We start from the raw sequence: 22,196 nt of genomic DNA on the forward strand, positions 1-22,196 counted from the left end.
GCTACCTTGTAGTGTCCAAACTATCATGTTTCCCTGATCTATACTATGCACATCTATTAGTTTGGCTTTGTTTGTTGAAGGAGCCATGCTCCATACTGCTAGAGACTTGGCATCAATCTTGAATTGAAATCCTCTCTACAATCCACTAGCACCATTTGTCTCATATGAGATGGAATTCTCTTGTCTCCTAATTTGGTCAAGCATAAATGCTTTTTCCAAATCCCAACAAGGAACTAAAAACATCCCACTCCTCTTGACTAGATCTCTCTCCTCCTCATGATCCATGAATTCATTTTTTGGATCATAGGCATGCAATTTTTCAACCAATTCTTGCTTTTTCTCATCTGACTCACCTAGCTTCTTTTCCAACACTACTTTACTCTATTTGACATTATACAAGAAACTCTTGAACTCAATTGATTTGATGAAATCATAATCTTCTATAAACTATTTATCATGGACAATTCTATCATCCAACCTTATTTTTTCTTGGTCCAAGTCACTCAATGTGTTCTCAACTGCAGTGACTCTATCTTGGATATAACATTGTCTTAAGTTAGCATAGTATTGAATTATACTATGTAGCATTTGTAGTGTCCTTTGTTAAAACTTTTCAAGTACAAGGACAATCTTTTTCCTCTTGTTTCCCTTAGTGACCCATGATGCCTCAGATGGCTCATCTTCTTCAATTTCTAAGGTCACATCAGGTTCAAGACTATTAGGATTCACCTTCTCTTCTTCCCCAAGTGCTTCCTCTATAATTTGTGCCATAATTGATGCATGGTCAACCACCATATTTCTTATCCTTTATTGGTATGATGTAGAGGGCTTTTGGGACTCAATAAAACTCTCTATAGCACCAACAAGATCATCCAATGATCCAAATATAGTTTTCAATCTATTAGACCTCCTAGGCCTAACCCCAAGCCTTGCCTCCTAGGTATAGCCTTACTTCCCTTGAAATCCCACAACCCTTGATATTGGATCACCACCCTATATGCCATCAATTTTCACTCCTAGAAGTCCTCTTCATGTTCTTTAATGATCTATGCTTTCTGTACAACTTTCTTGAGTCTTGCTGAAATTTCAAACAAGCTCTTTTATGCCTTTGGAGAGACCCATACACAGATAGATGTAACTCTTGAAAAAGGAATAAAATCATCAATCCTACCATTTATAATTAGAAACATTAGGTTTTCACTAACATAATCAAATTATAGAAAGATCCAATGGTTGGTTAAAAAGATATGGGCTCTGCACTAAGCTGTATTTTAGGAGTTTCTAGGTTTCCAACATAGATTTTAGGTTTATGCTTCAAATGATTCAGCAGAAAAAATATAATTATAAACCCCATACACCATTGTAAATAGGACTCAAATACCTTTCTAGAAAATATACCTAATGGTGTCTTTCTTTACACCAAAACTCTAAATCAAACAGATTTTCCCTCTCTACAGGCTCATCCAAACACGGGGATCAGCCTAGGGCATCACCATAATTTTTTTTTGAAAGCTTTGTAGAAAAAAAATAAAGAATATAATACAATTTAAAAACTCCATTACCACTTCTCACAAGATATAAAGCATTTTAAATCATGGAATTGGCCATAAAGTCCTCTATTTGCATGGTAATGCTGAAAATAAGGATTCTAGACTAGTTGACAATATTTTGCTTATAACTTTTCAACCAGATTATTTCAAAGCATGAGACAAAGTGCAAATGAAATGTAATTCAAAGAAATAATTAAATATAAAAATAATAAATTGAAAAGCCTCTGTACACTAGCCGTACAGTGCATCAAAACTCATAAAAATACTCAAAAAATAAGTTGTGACAACATTTTTTTGTACTTTCAATGATGGATTTGTTCATTAATGCCAACCAACCCATGAAAAAAAGAATTTCTTGACTTATATAAGCCTTATCACGTGTTTATATGGTTACCAACTCCTCTTATCCTTTCACAATGCTAAATACCCTTGCAAAATACTAAGTTGTTGACAACCTAGGGAATGTGGATCAGCACACTAGCATGTTTGTCACATTTTTAATACTAATGACTGTCAGCATAAACTAGATAAAACCATCAATGAACTTAAGGTGGAATATATCAACCCCTTACACACACCAAAATAAGGTCCTAAAAGAATTTTTACATAGTAGCTCCAATTAGGCCTATAACAAAGAAAATGGACTATGACAAGTCCTTCATTACAAACACATAAACTTATGAGATTAACTAACTCATCTCAACACAACTAAGAATAATTAAAGATTAGAACTCAATTAAAACTCACTAATTAGACTTAACTATACATTTATCCTCCAAGCTATCTTCATAGTGAGGGTGCTTTGTACTAGGGTAGGGAATATCTAGGTAGAAACATTTGAAATTAGGATCTAATCTCTTTGTATCCCTCTATACCTTTTGCACATCATCAAGTTTTGACAATTTGTCAGATGCCTCCCCCTCAAAAATAATATTTGGAATGAGTTCTTCATGGGGCAGCTCTTTGGGACTAGGTAACAATTTTCTCTTATTTCCTTGAGGGTGTTCCTCATCCTGTTATCAAGATCATACACCCTATAAGGGCCAGTTGACAGATTGTAACAGTGGAGAAAAGAATGAATCTAATCAAGGGATTCTTTTCCAATTGAAATGTCCCCTATCTTAAAATATCTACATAGGAATGTAACTCTATGTACTTTAGGTCCTAGGTACTCCCTATTTACCATAAATAGTTGCCATGTGAATTCAATGATGGCTAGTCTAGGTGGAATCAATTTTGGCAGTAATATAGGAGTTGGGGATAACCATAAAACCTCATGAAGGATAAAGTTGGAAATAGTCAAATATCCCCTAAATTATGATCGAGTCATTTTCTTTCAAGGAGTAGGTTTGGTCTTAAAAGACTCTTCAAATCCTTAGGTACCCTAAAGTAACCTAGGTCTAACATTTTCATTATGATAGTACTAAAATTATTGAAAAATGAGATAGAATCATAGTAATGATAGGAGGTATCCCATACTTATATCTAACATTGAACTAGAAGCTCTTCATTAGCATCAGAGGTGTGATCAATAAAGTTTGGGCTTATATACCTAACATTTTTATATAGGATTACGTGCATCAACAATGAGTAATGATCGAATTTGAAGTTTTCCAATTCTCCATTCTAGGCCAATCCAATGTTCTACTTCATCCTCTCTAAAGTATACAACATAACCATATTCTCCACCATGGTAGGATTCTTGCACACCTTTCACAATGATGAATTATGCTCCATATACAATGTTAGTTCCAACTTTTCCAATTACATTGTAGACACCATATACAATTTTTACAAAATAACTCTTAAAATTTCCCAAAGGCATCATTTTTTAGACCTTCTTGGGTTAATCACCCACCTATTATAGGTCTATGGGAATATGTTGTAGCACTAACTTCCTTGTGTAGGCTTTGGTATTTTTCTCAAATTTTCCTTGTAGATTGGCTAGGTCTACATGTTCACTCAAGGCACCATCTGATACAAATGCTCAATAAAAGCAACATGGTCCAATGTGCATAAAATAGATTCATCCTTTCCATGGATTGATTTGATGGATGTATTATATGATTTGATCAGGGCTTTTACCAAGTTAATATTCACAAAGACCTCTTGAAACATTAACTTTTCTAGGTTCTCCTTCCATAGATTGCAAACAAGGATCTTCTTCTCTCTATTGCAATTAAAATATCTAAAAAGCACATAACCAATGACTCCAAGACATGTAGAATCTCTAAAAAGTACATAAGGATCCTTGAACTCATGGTCATCTATATAAATGACATTTGAGGATTTCAAGAATAGCTTAATCCATTCTTCCACAAACCTATTTGGTTTCTTTTGCCTAGTTTTTCCTTTCTTTGAAGTTGAAGTTTCTACAACTTCCATTTCTAAAGCTTGAATTTCTTCTACTTCCTAAAACCTCTAATCTCTACAAATGGTAATGTAATACTATATTATTGATACTGGATTATTCGTCACCTGTGTTTTTGTATTGATACTATACATGCTTGAGCTTTAAGTTTAGAGTAGTCTCTCATCTCAGATGGAGCATCCACATAAATATTCTAGCTTAGGAACTTTTTAAGTTTACTCAAATTCCATTGGCCATGGGCATTCTATGCTTATTCCAATTGAAGAGATCAAAGAACACTTTTGTGTGTTAGACTAGGGTTCACGATCTTATGATACACTGAAGAAGGAGTCCTTTGTATCATCCTCGGCATGGAACTTTGGCTCTATGATCTTACAATCATTTAAAATAAAAATATTTATCATGTTATCATAAACATTGAAAATGCCTTTCATTATCTCACAACACATGATTTATACACATTGGCATAGCATCTTATCTTAACTTTACTAGCCTTATGGTCTTATGATCATGACTTACTTGACCATTTCATAGCTTCAAAAATTATCCTTCAAACGCCTATGATTTTATGAGCACCACTTTGGCATAACATTGTGCCTTTATTTTTTCTTAATTACAAAATGCCCATCATAGTTAGTAAAATAACTTCATAGCATCAAAGGTTACCTTTTGTAGCTATCATTGACCAATGACCACATGATGATAGTTATCCTTTCTTTATTGTAGTCTTAAAAGAATCAATTCTCATCTTCTTAATCTCATGATCTAACACTACTTCATAGCTTTGTAAAGCTTCAGACTTACCCTTGAGATATTTCAATCTATAGCTTGTCATAACCTTAGAAGATTTGACATTCCATGTCTCTTAAAAACTCATGCAAATGCACTTGACCCCCAACTTTCTTTATCATCTGAACCTTATGATCTTATGATCATCTCTTTATCATTCTTTTAGACATCCAAAAATTATCTTCCGTGATCCTATGATCATAACCTTTTCGTATCTTCAAAAGCCTTCTTGAAAACCTTCACAATGCCTCGACCTTTAATTTTTCATATGATCAAGAGTTACCTAACCTTTTCACTTTTGTGTCCTTGCAATCTTATGATCACCACTTTAGCACATGGTCATGAGCCTTCACTTCTCCCTTTATGATCCCATGATACATCTAATTATTATAACATCAGAACTTGACTTTAAAACATTTCCAATAGACACCTAAGATGACACAACAAAAAGCGAGTTGTAAGATTGGAGACCTCATCTTGAACACTTGTGATACCGTGAACACATAACATATGTTAGGATCGAGATGCTCAAACTTTACTCCTATGATCCTTCATTAATCCCTATATCATAACATCAAGAGAGGGATATTTTAACCTTACAAACAGACACCTAAACCCTTGATCATGAGATCGTATCACATTATTTGAATGTCATACAATCTTGTGCTTAGAAGAAAACATAGGGAAAGGGTAAAGTTGTTGTGGAATTTAATGAAATTTTCATGATAAGGGTGAAGACACAACCTTTGGGTATCAGATTATTCCAACACAAATGCCTAACAATGCAGCTCAATTTAAAACATTTTCACAATGAATTTTCAAAATTTCTACATAGTGAAAGCAAGGGCCATCAATCTACTATAGGGGATAGATCTAATAAGAAGAGTGTGAGTGAAGGATTTTTCAAGAAGAATATAAAATAATCTATCATGTCCATCCCTAAGGTGCACCCACCTTGGTCTTGCAAACCCTAAGTGTAGAGAGTCCTTGTACTCTGTTAAATGTTGGTCTAGATCTGAGATGAATTTAGTTGAATATAGGAAATAGCTAGCCCTTAGATTGAGTTTTGTCTTCTGCATCCTTGTATTGGGTTTAGAGCAACTTGGTAGTTTTAAGGCACCAACAATCTCCACTATCAAGTTTATTGGAAATTTATAGAAGAAACTTTTGGTTATAAAAATGTCCCTACTAGTAGACGAAGTGAGTTCATCTTATCTATTTTATGTGAAAATATAGATAATATCATTGGTCAAATCAATTGCATTAGAGGAATATGTGACACATGTTCTAGTTTGGCTCTTTTTCTTTTGAACAATGAAGATATTGATGTCACAAAAATGATAACTTGCAAGGGTTACAAGTATGTAATGAATCAAACTAAATATGGGAGAGGATTGAAAAAATTAGAATATGTTGAAGAGGAGATGACTATTGGAGCATTTATGAAAAAATTTAAAAGTTTGATACAACATTATATTCATCATGCATAGTTTGCAAAGTGGCAACCACAACAATTTCAAACACTTAGAGATAACTTCCCACTTGGAACCATTTGATCAATTGTTTACTTTGTAGAAAACTATTCATTTGTTCATCAAAAGGCTATTCAATCAAACTACTATTTTTTAGACTAGGTTACTATTATGATACAAGTGTGTTATCATCATGCACAATTAGATTTGGATGGTATTAAAAGAACAGTTGAAGCATGAGTCATAAAAAAAGAATATCATTTCTATATAAGTGATGATAAAGAACATGATATTCATTGTGTAGAACATTATTTCAATTTTTTTTTTGCATATATCAAAGAAAGATGCATAAGTATCGAGTATGTGCAAGATCATGGTGCACCAAAAAGTGGCGATCTAAAAAATATGTAGTTCTGAAATATCTCAAACCATTTCAAAATCTATTCCAACTTTTTTCCCATCCACTATGATACTAAATGAAAGAAATTAATATCTTTATAAGGTCTACTACATATTTTGATACAACCCTATATGCTCAACTTTTAAAACATCCTAAAAATGTGTTTTTGGTCTATTTTTATGTGGTATTTACTTCAAACATGTAGTTGAAAATTTTTTTTCACCAAAATTTGATGAAATGAAAAGGGCTTCTTAAGAATGTTCTTATATTTTCATAAATTTAAGGTTTGTCAAATTATTGAGTTTAGTAAGTAATTATTACTTATTTTCTAATAGATTTAGGCATAAAGTGCTGACAGACACGCTACTTGAAAAACAACTATAACTTTCAAATGGTACAACACTTTTTAAATCTAAAAGATGCATCACATTCTTTGTTTCTTATAATATAAGGAAAAAAATTTTAAAAATTAAATTTTGTAGAGTTTTGAATTAGTTAAGGTGGTCAGACACAATTTTTATTTCCAAAAATACTAAAGTCAAAAATTAACTATTAATTACTTATTTACAATAAAAATACCCAAAAAATATGTGTCGCATCTAGGCATGAGTCTACTACTTATATCTAGAATATTATTAAAAAATATTATCATTTGATTTTGATTAAGGTCGTTAGACATACACCAACTTCTTATTTTTGTTCTAAAATTTTTGTAATATTGCATTAAATTTCAAAATTTTGACCAATCAATTTTTATTTATTTATAGATAAGTCCTTGTAGTTTAGAAAGTAGATCCAATTTTCTAGAGATTATTTTCTCTATGATTTTTGATATAACGTTAATAACAAGTATAAAATTGCATGTCAAGTTGACATAACCTTGATATTTTTACTTTTTATTACCACTTAAGAGCACAGTTTGGTTGAGCATGATCCTACACATAACCTATCGATAAATATTATGTTTGGTTAGATGGGTGTGCTACACAATTCAAATCATCTCAACCATTTTATGCACTTTGTCTATATCATTATGATAAAAACATACCATGTGTATGGAGTTTCTTTGAAAGTGGACATGGGAAAGGTGAACATGATGTTGCTAGAGCTTGTAGCAAATGTACTCTACGAAAGTATCAAATAAATTGTAAGGGAGTTCATATAAATAATGCACATGACCTTTTGAATGGTGCAAGACACATTTTTCATCAAATGAGATTTGTGCATCATCAAGAGTGAGTGAAATAGTTCCATGTAGTGTTTTGGGAGATATCAAGTAAATGTATGTGCATGTGTATATATATTTTCTCTTAAATCTAATTTAAGTTATACACACATGACATGTGAATATATAGTTTTGTCTCTATTTCTTTTTGTATATATCAAATATGTGTCTTTAGGTGTGGATAAAAAAACTATGCACAGTTGCAAGAGGATAGGAAAAAGATGATCCTTAGATTTTTTTATGAGTACCACTCATCTCCATTAGACATTGTACACGAGAGACTATTCATGTTTTTATTGTTATTGCATTACTAAGAATTACAATGAATACATCAATCAAGATCATGGATATGTAGATCTATGACTTCAGTGCCACACGTTGTTAACAATACAGATAATCAAGATGAAGATGAAATTTTTGATGATGTTCCTTTGATTTCTACTGATTATAACCATACATATGGACTAGTTTGAATTGGTAAGTAAAATTTTAAAAATAATAAATAAATAAATATATTATACATACATACATACACACACACACACACATTAAAGTCACAAAGAAAATTTAGAGCTCACAATATAAATGTATGAAATTTAAATTATGTGTAGAGGTGAAGTCTTTGCAATTATTATTGAGTCGAAAATGTAGAAGGGGTGAGTTACTATTTATCATTAATTTTCTGCCTAGAGGCAACCAAATAAGTATCCAAGATGAGCCAAAAGGCTTTAGCTTCCCAAGTCCAATCTCTGCCAGCAAGGGCCGTATCATCAATAAACTGGAGGTGGGAAAGAGTGGGCAAATCATTTCCCCATTGCCATCCATGAATTAGATTTTGGGAAACATGAAACTTGATAAGTCTGCCAAGTCCCTCAGCCATAATGATAAACAAATAAGGAGAGAGGGGATCTCCCTAGTAAAGACCTCTAGATGCCCCAAAAAGCTTCGTTCATTCACCATTGAGAAGGACCGAGAAGGAAGGAGTAGTAACACAACTAAGAACTCATCTAACCCATTCTTGACACTTCCTAAGCATTAAAAAATTGATATTAGCCAATAGAAAATGTTATTTTCATATCCTAGTATTATTATTTAGAATCTCTTAGAAAATTAATTAAATAAATTAAATTTATAAAAATGTCCCAAAAAGTAGTTTCAAAAGGATTCAAACTAGGAAAGAGCCATTTTCCTAAATATGTCGAGACCATCTTGCATAATAAACTTCTCTTTTTTGTTTTTTTTGTCAAAAACTACTATACCAGCACAAAATAGGAATTATACTATGAAACAACCCTTGTCATATGCCAACCAACTAATGCCCAGGGATACCTATTAACTAGCGATTAATCTTTCAAAATATAAACCAATCACCGATCAATTTTTTTTCTAATCCTTATAGTATACTATGTTATATTAAGGAAAGGTGCAATTTTTTAAAATTTGAAATATTTGAAAAGTAATTATCAACACTTTAGATGGTGAAGTTTATCAGGTAGAGATCTTTCAATCAAAAATACAAATCACAAAGCAAGAGAAGGCGGACTGAAGCAAGTTTGCGAGAGACAATGTCTATGCACTGGATGGTTTAGTCATTGATTAAATCGAGGGTTCCTTTAGGGAAGTTATTTTTTGTAGTGCATGCCCCTAGTTCACATTTTGTTATCATTTCTAAACTCTTTTAGGGCTAGTTTTATGTTGATGGTTAGCAGCATTCTTTTGAGATTATCAGATATTGTGTTATGGAATCAGTTTATTATGTGATCAGATTACTTAGATTTTGCATTTCATGTATGCATGATGACTACTAAATTGCTTTCAGTTACTAATGATGATTAGTAAGATGATTTATTATCATATGTGTTTTCGTATGGATACTTACCCCATACTTGCATGTGTATGGTGTGCGTGTTTTCTTTGCGTGTTTGCTTTTGTATGGCATGTCTGATGTGGTTAAGGAAGGGAGTCGTAGTCACCTGCTAGTCGGGATCTACACGATGCACCACTTCCTACCATTGCCTGTTTAGTTTAGTATATATTGTGCTTGTACATGCATGGTTTTTATGCAGGTTGCAGGTACCGGGTATCGACTTCCCTGAATTTGTCAGGATGAGCGTACCCTATCACACTATCTCAATGATAAGAGAGCGGAGATAAATTCTCAAGTCCAAATCCCAACCCTTTAAGCCATTTGTTCTAATTGGAAAATTAGGACAAGTATCTGTGTTGAGTACCCTCCGAATACATTGGATGACGTAATTCATGATTTAAACCCTTGGTTTGATTTTGTATGTATTTTGGCTATGATGGATTTTCGTATTTTTACCTTGTGAGTCTTTGATGTATTTTCTATTAATTAAGCCTAGTTAAAAAGATTTAATTAATGGTTTAATTTAATGGAAAATTAATATGATATTTTAATATTTATTTTATTTAATTAATTGGGAAATTAATTAACTAAAATAATTAAATTTGAAAATAAAAGTTTAACAGTTTAAATTTGGAATGTGACAATATTTATTTTAATAATAATATATTTGGAGTTCATTTTTAAATAAATGACTAAATAATAATATTATTAAAGCTAATAAATATTTTAGCAATTAAGTTTTCGAAAATAAAATTTAAAAGTGGAAAAATATATTTTAAATTATTAAAAGATTCTAGATTTCATGTGATTAAAAATATAAATATATTAAGATTACAAAGTGGAATTATTAAAGTTTGTGCATGAGATTTAATAAATTAATAAATTAAATTGAAAAGAGTAAATTAAATATTATATTAATTAATGTGTATTATTTTAATATTTGCTCACATAGGAGTTGGCAAATTCTCGAGAGTTGTCATGTAGACAACACTGGAGTTTGCACTCTAAGAATGCACTAGTTGTCTACACTTAAGAGTTAGCATTTTTATTTGAGCACATGGTGTCTACAACCTTAAGACTCATCTAGAAGGTTGGAGAAGGCTCATGCTTGGTTGCCATACTTATCTTCTAGTTGTCTCTAGAGACACTCTAGATGCATCTTAGAGGCCTTTAAATAGAGGCTCTCTTAGGGTGTTTGGACAAGCCTTATGAAAGCTGAAGTAGAAGCTTAATGGAAGCTACAAGCTACAAGCTCAATTTCTTCTTCATGCTCATATGCTTCTATATGCTTCCATGTTTCTTCTAGCATTTTTAGTCACTTGGAGATTCTCGGTTGGCTTGGATCTTGGAAGGATTGCGAATGATGGAGAAGGAAAGGATTTTCTATGGACTTCTAAGGCATGGAAAAATTAGCATCAGTGTCTAGGCGCACTCGTGATAATCGCATATTCTCTTTGCACTATTTCTCTTCCTTTCTTTATCATGTCTATGTGTCTGAATACTCTTGTGATTGAATCTATAATTGAAATTGGTATCTAGATATGTTATTGGTTGAGAAGAAAATAATAGAAAACCCTAACTTCAGCTAGGAAAGAATTTAGATTTGAATTGAGTTTGGGTTCGAATCATATTGGATTCAAAAATTTGATTAAACAAGAGTTTGTAAGATTAATTCTATGATCAAACCTATTAGACAAATTAATAGTTAAATCTGAGGAATGAATACTATGAGTCATTTAGAGACCATTATTTTAAGAGAAATTCTTATTTAAAAGAATTAGAAACCCTTTTTTTTATTATAAATATGTTTCCTCTAGAAAAATCCATATACATTCAAATCTACATACATATAATTAAATAGTAGTACTGATATATATATACACACACACACACACACACATATATATATATACACACACACATATATATATATATACACACATACACACACACACACACACACACACACACACACACACACACACACACACACATATATATATACATATACGCATACATATATATATATATATATATATATATGTAATTGTCTGAATGATCTTTTACTAAATCCGAAATCGCATTTAAAATGCGAATTGTGAAACGTTATTTAAGAAACGATATAAAAAATATATATTAAAATGGGGGCGGAGCATGTCCTCACGCCTCCCCACTGTCACGATATTGTCGGCAGACGTTTGTTGCGCAGGTACCTGTGTCAGTAGGCTTGCTATAGCAGAGGCCGCATGGCTGCTGTACATACAGTGACGAGAATCGCCGCAGACCGCACGACGAAATGTGACAGCGGTTTAAAAAAAGCCTGCGTTCATATGTAAATAAAAGTCTATTATATGTTATGCAATTTATGATTGTGTAATTCAAGTTTTATATTATGAAATTTACAAATTATTAATATATGTATATATATGCGTATAAATGTATGCATGTATATATATATATAATTAATATTGTCATTCAATTTTGTAATGAAGTATTGGATATTAATCGTTATATATATATATATATATAATTAATTTAATAAGTGATTTTTTTATACTCAGTTTTAATTTATAAAGTATTCATGCATTATTAATAATAATATTGATTTTGATTATTAAATAATTTATTTAGCATATAATGATGAATCTAGTAGTGTTGGTTGATTAATAAGACTATTATGATAACTTGTTAATATAACTTGTTAATATAACTTTTTATTATTTATTTACAAGTTATTATTAAGTTATTAATTGGAATATTAATGGATTAAAACATGGTTGATTAAACCAATGGTGAATCTGGTGAGATTATTGTTAATTTAAATCATTAGTGTTAAAATTATTAATAAGGTTGCTATTAATTAATAATTGTTAAACTATTAATGGATAATAGTATAAATGGTTGCTATAGTTATTGCTTAATTCGATAATTGAATTTTTGGAAGGGAAGTGTAATTAAGTTCCGAAACTATTCAAGATATTGAAGTGCATAACTTTAATATTTTAAACAAATGGGATTTATTTGGGAGGATGATAAGAAGGAGATAATGAAGGGAAGTCAATTCATCGTGATGACGATTTGTAGCTTAGAATATTAATCTGAGGAGAGTATTAAAGAGAAAACATTAGGTATTAATCTTATATGGAATCATTTCTTGGAATTAAAGGGGAGTATATTGCTCTTAGTAGTGCAACGATTTTATGGGAAGTTAGTTATATTATCACGATGTTATCTGTAATAAAACTTGGACCTAAATAATTGAGAGATTATTAATCCTAATGTTAAAGAAATGAAATAGAGATGACTGATAATTAGTTGAATCGAATGGGTTTAACTGAAATGATTATCAATAATACGGGTATGTTAAGAAAAATTAGTATCCAGTATGGATTCATGGATAAGATTTCCAAAATAACTTGTTAATATTATTATTAAAATATTAATATTTGTGTATTGGATTGAAGTTGACTTTTTTTTACGTACAAACTATTGTTAGTCAACTGATAATCATTGGGTTGATGGTATGGTTGTGCAATTATTAATTAAATCAATTAATAGAGTTAGTTGGATTTAATTAATAATTATGTTATAGAGATGTAATTGATATGATTCTTTTAACAAGGTTGTAAAATATGATATCAAAGTTAATAAGTCGTACTCTCATGATTTGAATAACGACCTCAGATGTTTTAATGGTGAGACTTAGTAATATTGAATTGGAAACTATTAGATGTTAATAGGTCATGGATGGTGTACCTATGTTAATTGATGGATTTAATTAAGTTATGATATATTATTCGAAGAATGATAATTGGTTCTCTTATAATGTAACGATTAATGATCCTTGATTTATTTTGGAAGTTGAAGTAACCTTAAAAGAAGAGTTAATCAATTAAGAATATGGATCATGGTTAAATAAAGAGAGCAATTTAATTAAGGTCAATGATGATTAGTTTAGTGAATATTTATCCTTAAGTTATTCTTAGAATGTAATTCTTAATAATGGAAGGATAATGCTATCGGGGAACAAATGGGTTGACTTGTAGGTCAAATGATGAAACTTAGACACTTGAGGTATAATCGCAAATGGAAAACTGGAAACCCCTACACATTATTCAGCTATGAGATAATAGAAAAAAAAACTAAAACATGTGTTTGCATCGTGTATTCTATATGCTTCTTGTTTTGGGTTTTTTGGGTTCACTAGTGTTGACCAGTCCTAGGTTGTTACCAGAGGCTCGGGGGTTATGAGATGTGTTGGCATGTTGATTTTATTTGGTCTCAATCTTTATAAGCCCAACCATGGTTATGTGATCGTATGCTCTATGAAATGTTTGTTATTGTTCATCAGTCTTCATGTGTGAAGCTGAGATGTATGTGAATGAGACACTTGAGCTAATCATTTTTGAGTCATCGATTAGTTATCCTTGGATTATTTTCTAGTCGCCATGACGGGACTGAAATGTGGATTTATTTCTTGATGATGTCATGTTGTCACATGTTTGACTCAACCATTTTGGAGTCTTCGATCAGTAAGATTTTGAGATATTATTGTATGCTTGTTGTGAACCAATGGATATTGTGATATATTATGGTTATTGAGAACCAATTGATACTTATGATTATCAGTGATGCCTTTAGTTGCCAATAGAGAACTGTTGTGGTCATGATTTTCTATGGATGTTTTCCAAATGCTCATGGAGATTTTTATGATTCTTATCTTGGTGATTTGATGCTTTTATGCATATTTGATGATTTTATCATGGAGATTTTGATGATTCTTATTATGGATATTTGATGCTTATATTGTGGATATTTGATGATTCTTTTTTATGAATTATCTTTTGGATTTCTTTGCAGTCACTTGTACAGGACTGTGGTGATTATGATTCCATGAGCATTAGGGTAGGTAATCTACTTGTAGTGTCGAGAAGTGGCTTGCAATGGGGGCCGGGGCCCTAAGTGGCTGCCAAGGTAACTCATTGTAAGTTTGGTTAATAAGTGATAACATTTACACACTAAATGGGGATTAAATGAACCTAAAAAGATAAGAGTTTTGGTTCTCGCCCATGCCTTGAGCGCTTGTACAGGCTAGGATGGGAGTAGTGAGAACGCATGGTTGCGACCTTGCATTCCATGGTATGCCTCGTCAGTATGAGGGGATACTAGTGGCCGCATGAGATCTGTATGGACCTGTGGAGTTTAGCTAACTGCCAGGGTAACTTGTACGAGATAAATGCGATGGCACTTTCCTGCTTGCAGAGTAGGTTTTCTACATGTCATTGTTGTGCCTCTGGGAATTAGATGTCAATTTTGTGTGTGTTGGAACCTTTGAGTTAGTATACTTTTAGGATTCCTGGACTCATAGAGATTTATGCTTTGTGGTTTTGATATCCTATTTGGGACTTGAGATTATCTCCTCAGCACGGTGGGAGTGGACCACTTAGGTACCACGCAGTCAGGTGGTAGTGTTTTATCACTCTTATCATTTGAGATTTGTCCGAGACACCGTGGCTGGAGTATTATTGGTTGGTATTTATCTTCATTAGGTTCTTGGAGCATTATGATAGATGATATACCTTATGATGGATGTATTTATTGGTATGTTTCTCACATTGATGATTTTCATGTGTTAGTTGATGATATATTATGCTTTACTTTGCATGTTAGTAGGATGGTTTAGGAGTGACATTCCTACTATGATAATACCGATGATCTCTTCGGTGCTTTGGAATGTTACGCACGGAGGGATGGCTAGGATCCACGATGGTCTAATGATGCTATTTACGGTTGGGAGGAACTGTGCACTTAGTTAGTTATGTTTGTGATGTATGGTTATCTTTTATGATGGATGTTTATATCTTTATGATGATGATGTATCATGTATGATATGTGGTTTCATTTATGTTATTGCATCATGGATTAAAATTGGATGATGATGTACTTTACTTACATGGATGTATATTCTTTTAAGCTTTTTCATACCTTGTAACACATATAGTGGATGATTGAGCAATCTAAAATGTACACTTGCATATGGTTTAAGAACATTGGATGTATCTTGTTATTTTATTGTTAAGGATGTAATGTTAGATGAATAAGTTATGATTAGAAGTAATTCAACGTTAAGGGATCTTTAAAGAATGTAATCTGTTATGTTATGTTATTTTCAGTTGGATGTTACTATTGCTTCCGCAAGTGTTATGAATGGTTTATCTTTCATGTTAAAAAAAAAAAATTGTTTGGCAAACTTAGTATAATTCTTTGGATCCTTTGGCGGGGCATTACATTTTTCTTTGCACCTACTGATCAAGAGTTTCTGGTGGTCTACAGAAGTTTGATTCTCAACACATACATCTCCAAAAAAGGTTGCTACAAGAGGTACAGGGGTCACCAGAATATACTTTAAACCTTTGGATTGTAGTCAACTATAGAGCACTTTCCTATCTACTATATAGCCAAAGATGTATAAAAGCCAATGTGTTGGTACAGTTTGTGAAGGGCTTGTTTAGAGCATACTATATAGGACTAGCCGTTGATTATAATAGTGCAATACCCCATGGGGAATTGAAGTACGCTGATATCGTCACTGCAGTTGTGTTAATGTACACTCTCTTCTCTATAACTAAGCCCCAGCCCCCACATCCTTTTCCCTAATATGTGTATAATACCTATGTTGTTAATCATATTTATGTGCAATGAGTAAATAGAAAACAGTTATCCAATCCTTAAGATGCACGCATGCATTTGTTTTGGGGCAATAGGGTAATTTAAGAGCATTATTATATTATAAAGGTCAGATAGAATAATACTTATGTTATTAATTATATTGATGTACATTTTCTATATGGAGAAATTGTTATTCAGTTCTCAGCATGTATGAATATATGTGTTATGATGCATGATGACAATTTATGAAATGGTACATTCTAGAGGCCATATGCTATCTAGTCACTAGGATGCGCCAATTTATAAATTATGGTGTATGAAGGTAGTTTATAAATTGAGACATTCTGATAGATGAATAGTCTTTTTTGTATATTACACTTCTTTACATTGTACATATGAAAGGATTGATTTTCAGTTTCTAGGATGGACCAATACATCAATTATAGAATAGAGATAATTTATACATTAGTGCATCTTAAAGATCAGATAACCATTTCCTGTATTTGATGGCCAAGCTCTATTTGGGCAGGTAATGCGACCTCTTCTAGTTGGGTTGGGTGTCTTGATAATATATTAGGCAGTAGGCAATGCAAGGGCAACATCAGCCTAGCCATGATTGATGCTTATGTTGTTAGATTTTGGATACAATGGCTTTTGTTGGTGGGTCCCTTGCTTGTAGTAACTGTTGCAACTGCGTACCATCAATACTTACTAAGACTGGGAACTGCTTCTAAAGGTCAATCAATGGAAGACCACAACATTCCTTCAGTGAAATGATCCATATAACCAGTCAGCAATAGTTGTGTTTATCTCTGTTGGACACTAAATTTCTATGACTCATAGCTAGGGGAATGTGTTTCAATTGCTACCCTAGATAAGAGTATGAATAGAAAATGATGTCAATATTCAAGGTTGTAGATCTCTTTAATCCAGTTGATGATAGTAATGTTCTTTGTCTTACTGCTTGCAATGTAAGCACATTTGGATGGGTCATACATCAAGTAAGGAATAACAAGAATTGAAGATGAGATGAAGAATTTATTGGTAAAAGATAGCAATGGATTTAGGATCCATTTGAAAGAAGACAAAATAAAATTCCCCAAAACTGATATTTCTCAAATACCATTGCCTGCATTAGAATCACTAGTTTAAACATAAGGTTGATAATAGTTAAATAGTGTAAGTTCAATGTTGGTCATAACCATGTGGTCATCAATTAATTAAATTAATTGAATCATTTTTTATTTCTTTGAATAAAGATTTGACTTTTTTTGTATTGTATCTATATCAAGGGCTGAAACTATTCCTATAATTAGAGCTGAAAGATTAGATTTTTCAATGTGATATAACCTTGACAAATACTTCTTTTTTTAACCGATCATTAAATAACATCTTAAAGTCAGAAAACATCAATATAAATTACTAGATTAAGAGAAGATTAACTTTTATTTTCTTATAATTTTATTTTAGTAGTTCAATCAATTGATCTTTTAACAAGTCATCATTACTCATATTATTTTTTTGATTTATCATTAAATTACATCCTAAAGTCAAACAACATGAATATATATAAACTACTAGATTAAGAGAAGATCAATTTTTTTTTTGTTATTATTTTATTTTACTAATTCAATCAATTGAACTTTTACACAGATCATCATTACTCAAATTATTTATTTTTAGTTTAACATGATCGATGGTTAGAGATGACTCTGTAATTTACATTAAGGCATGTCTCTATTTTATCTTTAAATTTTCTAGATAATTCTACCTTTTTGTGAGCTATTCTAGACACTACAATAGAATAGTCGGTGGTCCAATGCACTCCCCACGTAACATGACCTAGAAGTACAGTTGCAAGTAGTAGAACAATTAAACATTTTCAGTCATTAGAGAAGTGGATGAGTTTGGGAAGAAATGAACATAAATGATTTTAGTTAATTTTAGGCAGCAAGGTCTTTGCTTCTTGCTGAAGGAAAGAACAAACATGGTAACAAAAATCAATGAACAAAGAGACTAAAGCCTTACAATCTCCACTCCTCCCAGATTGTAAACTCAAAAATAAAAGGTACTAGTGTCATATATTAATACAGGTAATCAGAGTGGTCCCAAGTGGAGAGTAAATGAATGATATTGAGTTCTCATTGATCACCATCAATAGGTGATAATGTGATATGTGATTGGATTCAGTTTCCAATCTATTAATCTTACTGAAGCTATCATAATATTCTAAGGCCTCTTATAGACCAAACAGTACAATTCATAACCAAGGACTCTGACTTCATATTCCTTGTGCAGGAACTTGGTTACAATCTATGTCAGAAAGTTGTCTGTGCTGTAGCTCCTATTTAAGATGTTCTTATTTATTTTGTTATATATTATTTACAAACTTCTATAAATGATTGGAAGAAAGACAATTCAATGGTCTTATAGCTCTTGAACCCTACTTTGTATAACAAGTCCTTAAATTCATCTTCAATTTGCTCTTTTCCACCTACTGAAAGAGTCATCATTACAACATCGAATGAGAGTCCCAAATGCTTTTTGATCCCTTTATTTTGAATCACTTGATCAACAATAAATACATTTCCATTATCTAGGACAGCCTCATAACTCTTTGTTAAGATTTTTAAACAGAATTCATCATCCTAGTCATGCAAAACCCTCTGTAAGTACAATAAAAAAAGAATTCCAAAATATAACTATTTAAAACAATATATAAGTTTTCATTTAAACAAAAATGCAACTATTTAAAACAAAATAAATTTTCATTTAAACAAATTTTTTTTTCAAAGTTGTTACCTTCATGAGAACTGCATCCACCGATGGAATTTTCTCGAACATATTACCTTCCACATGCTCCACCCCTGAACAAAATTTAAATCTTCATGAGAGAGAATCACACTATAGTTTTATTCCTTGTGAACTTCATGATATGATGAACCACATTAACGTGGTTTAAATTGTCTTTAACCTCTTTGAAGAAGTCTTTAACAAATTAAGCACAACTTAGATCTCATTATCAGTCATTTAAACTTGTACATCATACTGTAATGAAAATTAAATTTAAAAAATCAGTCAACCTTTACTATTTAACACTTTTAATGAAGAATCAATTCCATTGAAGAAGTCTTTAACAAATTAACCACAACTTAGATCTGAGTGTTGATTATAAATGGTCATTTCAACTTGTACAACATCCAGTCACTCTTAAACATCATACTCATCATACAGTAAAGAAAATTAAATTTTAAAAAAAGTCAATGTTTACTATTTAACACTTTTAATGAAGAATCAACCTCTTTGAAGAAGTCTTTGGAAAATTATGTTAGGATAAACTATGGACAGAAATAAAAACTACATGCAAATATAACCAATAACAGAAAAAAAATAATAGATCACACAGAAATAAACACAAGGCACCAAGATTTAACGTGGTTCACCCAATCCCTAGGCTACGTCCACCAAACAGCAAGTCCGATCTTATTACAATCCAGTGATTACAACCTGATTACAATCCATAATCCCTTACAGCTCAATACCGCCACAAGAACCAATTTCGTATCACAACATAATGAAAAATACCCAACCCTAAGCCCTTTTATACAAGTATTAAACCGCTTTAGGTTTATAACATGTCAGCCATATGTCGGCTATAATATGTCGGCTACCATGTCGGCCACGGCCCAAAAATTTTGAACCCCACTATTTATGAAGTATGTACAGTACTTTCTTGATCAATCACCACAATCTAACAAATTAAGCACAAATTCGATCTCAATGTCAATTATAAATGGTCATTTAAACTTGTACATGATCCAGTCGCTCTTAAACATCAAACACATCATACAGTAAAGAAAATTAAATTTAAACATATAAGTCAACTTTTACTATTTAACACTTTTAATGAAGAATTAATATTTTTGAAGAAGTTTTTAACAAACTAAGTACAATTTAGATTGAGTGTCTATTATAAACTATTATTTAACCTTGTACAGCATCCAATCACTCTTAAATATCATACACATCATACAGTAAAGAAAATTAAATTAAAAAAAAATAAATCAACTTTTACTACTTAGCATTTTTAATGAAGAATCAAAGTTTGTATATAAATTGAATTGCTCACATACCTTTTATTGGAGCAGCCATTCATGTTAAGGTCGTGAGGAACGTCGAAATTGATACCATTAATATGAGGATATTGGTTAACAATGGTAGATACTGCAGAACCGAGTCCTCCACCGACATTCACCACACTCTTAAAGCTCTTAAACCCATCATAAACCTTCAATACAGAAGCCATGAGAGAACTAGTCTGAACAGTCATGGCCTCGTTCAAAAGCCTGCTTGTTTCAGGATTATGGCTGGCGTACTCAAAAATGTTGATGCCATTTGCTTTGGTGAATGGTTGGCAGCCATCTATGACAGAATCATGAAGATGCTGATAAGCATCTGTCACAGATTTTAGATTTAAGAACAATAGATTTGGGGCAAAGGATTGTTGGGCCTCGTTGTTTTCCAACAACCTAGAGAGACTTGTTGGACCATATATGATTTGGGAAGTGCCACTAGTATCTATTGTAGTCTCTTCAGTAAAGACACCAATAGAAGCCAGAAGCTTCATGATTCTAGAGAGATAGCCTCTATGGGCAGGTTTGTTTGTAGAGGCAGAAATATGGGAAGCAATTTCCTCTACAGTTATGTGGTTTTCACTACCATGGGTGGCAATAATGTTAGGAATGATAAGCAAGACAGCAGCTTGAAGAGCAATGGGCTTGGCTGATGAAAGAAATATTTCATAGAGTTGGAGATGGGCTTCCATGGAAGACTCTGAGGAAGCCATTTGTGTCTGATCAATTACAAAACTTGTCAATTTATAGAGAAATGATTGATACCGAGAAGGGAAGAGCCATGGAAAACAATAAATGATTTTGACTACACTACCTTGCTAATATTTCATATAGACATTAATTTCTGTATGGTCCAATACGCTACCGAACGAAATACTAGAATCGACTGTATATTTGAAATTTTAGGATTAAATAGTTCTTAAATACTGCTTCCGTCATCCCTGGGATTAAATAGTTCTCAAATTTAGTTCTTAAATATTTTAAATATTTTAAATCACTAAAAATATTTCATAGAGCTGGAGATGGGCTTCCATGGAAGACTCTGAGGAGCCCTTGGCTAAACAGCCAAATATCTGCACCCGATTTGATAGTTTATACAATTTACTAATTGATTTTAAAGTCACAGGTGCAAATTTTCTCCTGTATAGACGTCGCCCTCTGAAGAAGCCATTTGTGTCTGATCCATTACAAAACTTGCCAATTTATAGAGAAGTGATTGATACTGAGAAGCGAAGAGCCATGGAAAACAATAAATGAATTTGACTATTTGGCATGCACTACCTAACTAATATTTCATATTGACATTAATTTCTGTATGGTCCATACACTACCAAACGAAATGAGAATCTTTAGTCTCGTTGAACGAGACTAGAATCCACTGTAGATTTGAAATTTTATTATTAAATTTGAAATGATTCTAGGCAAGACAATCGGAATATTCTTTTTTCGTAGTGATAAAAACAATTTTTCTTTTTTTTCAGGCGGTAGCGTAGACGGTAACAGATGATGAACTCTGAGGGGAGTATCCATAAAGAACAATAGCATTCTTTGTTCTACCTATTAAAATGAAATAAGTTTTTTGCTTAATGATTATATAACTTCACAATATTGTGATAGATTATATTGTAGCTTTTTTTTTTTTTTTTCAACGAATAGTCATTTTGTATTAATAAATAATATACTAAGATTACAATTTACAAAAAAGGGTTGGGGGATACAT

The 22,196-nt window shown here is 32.0% G+C and overlaps 1 pseudogene; it reads right to left on the reverse strand.

The window, feature by feature from the left end:
• Positions 1-18,702: 18,702 nt before the first annotated feature.
• LOC149559929 (caffeic acid 3-O-methyltransferase-like) lies at positions 18,703-21,249 on the reverse strand (annotated as a pseudogene).
• Between the last annotated feature and the right edge of the window lie 947 nt (positions 21,250-22,196).

The sequence above is a fragment of the Cupressus sempervirens genome, chromosome 4 (genome assembly GCF_028749045.1).
Source record: "Cupressus sempervirens isolate cs-2001-9-10 chromosome 4, ASM2874904v1, whole genome shotgun sequence".
NCBI lineage: Eukaryota > Viridiplantae > Streptophyta > Pinopsida > Cupressales > Cupressaceae > Cupressus > Cupressus sempervirens.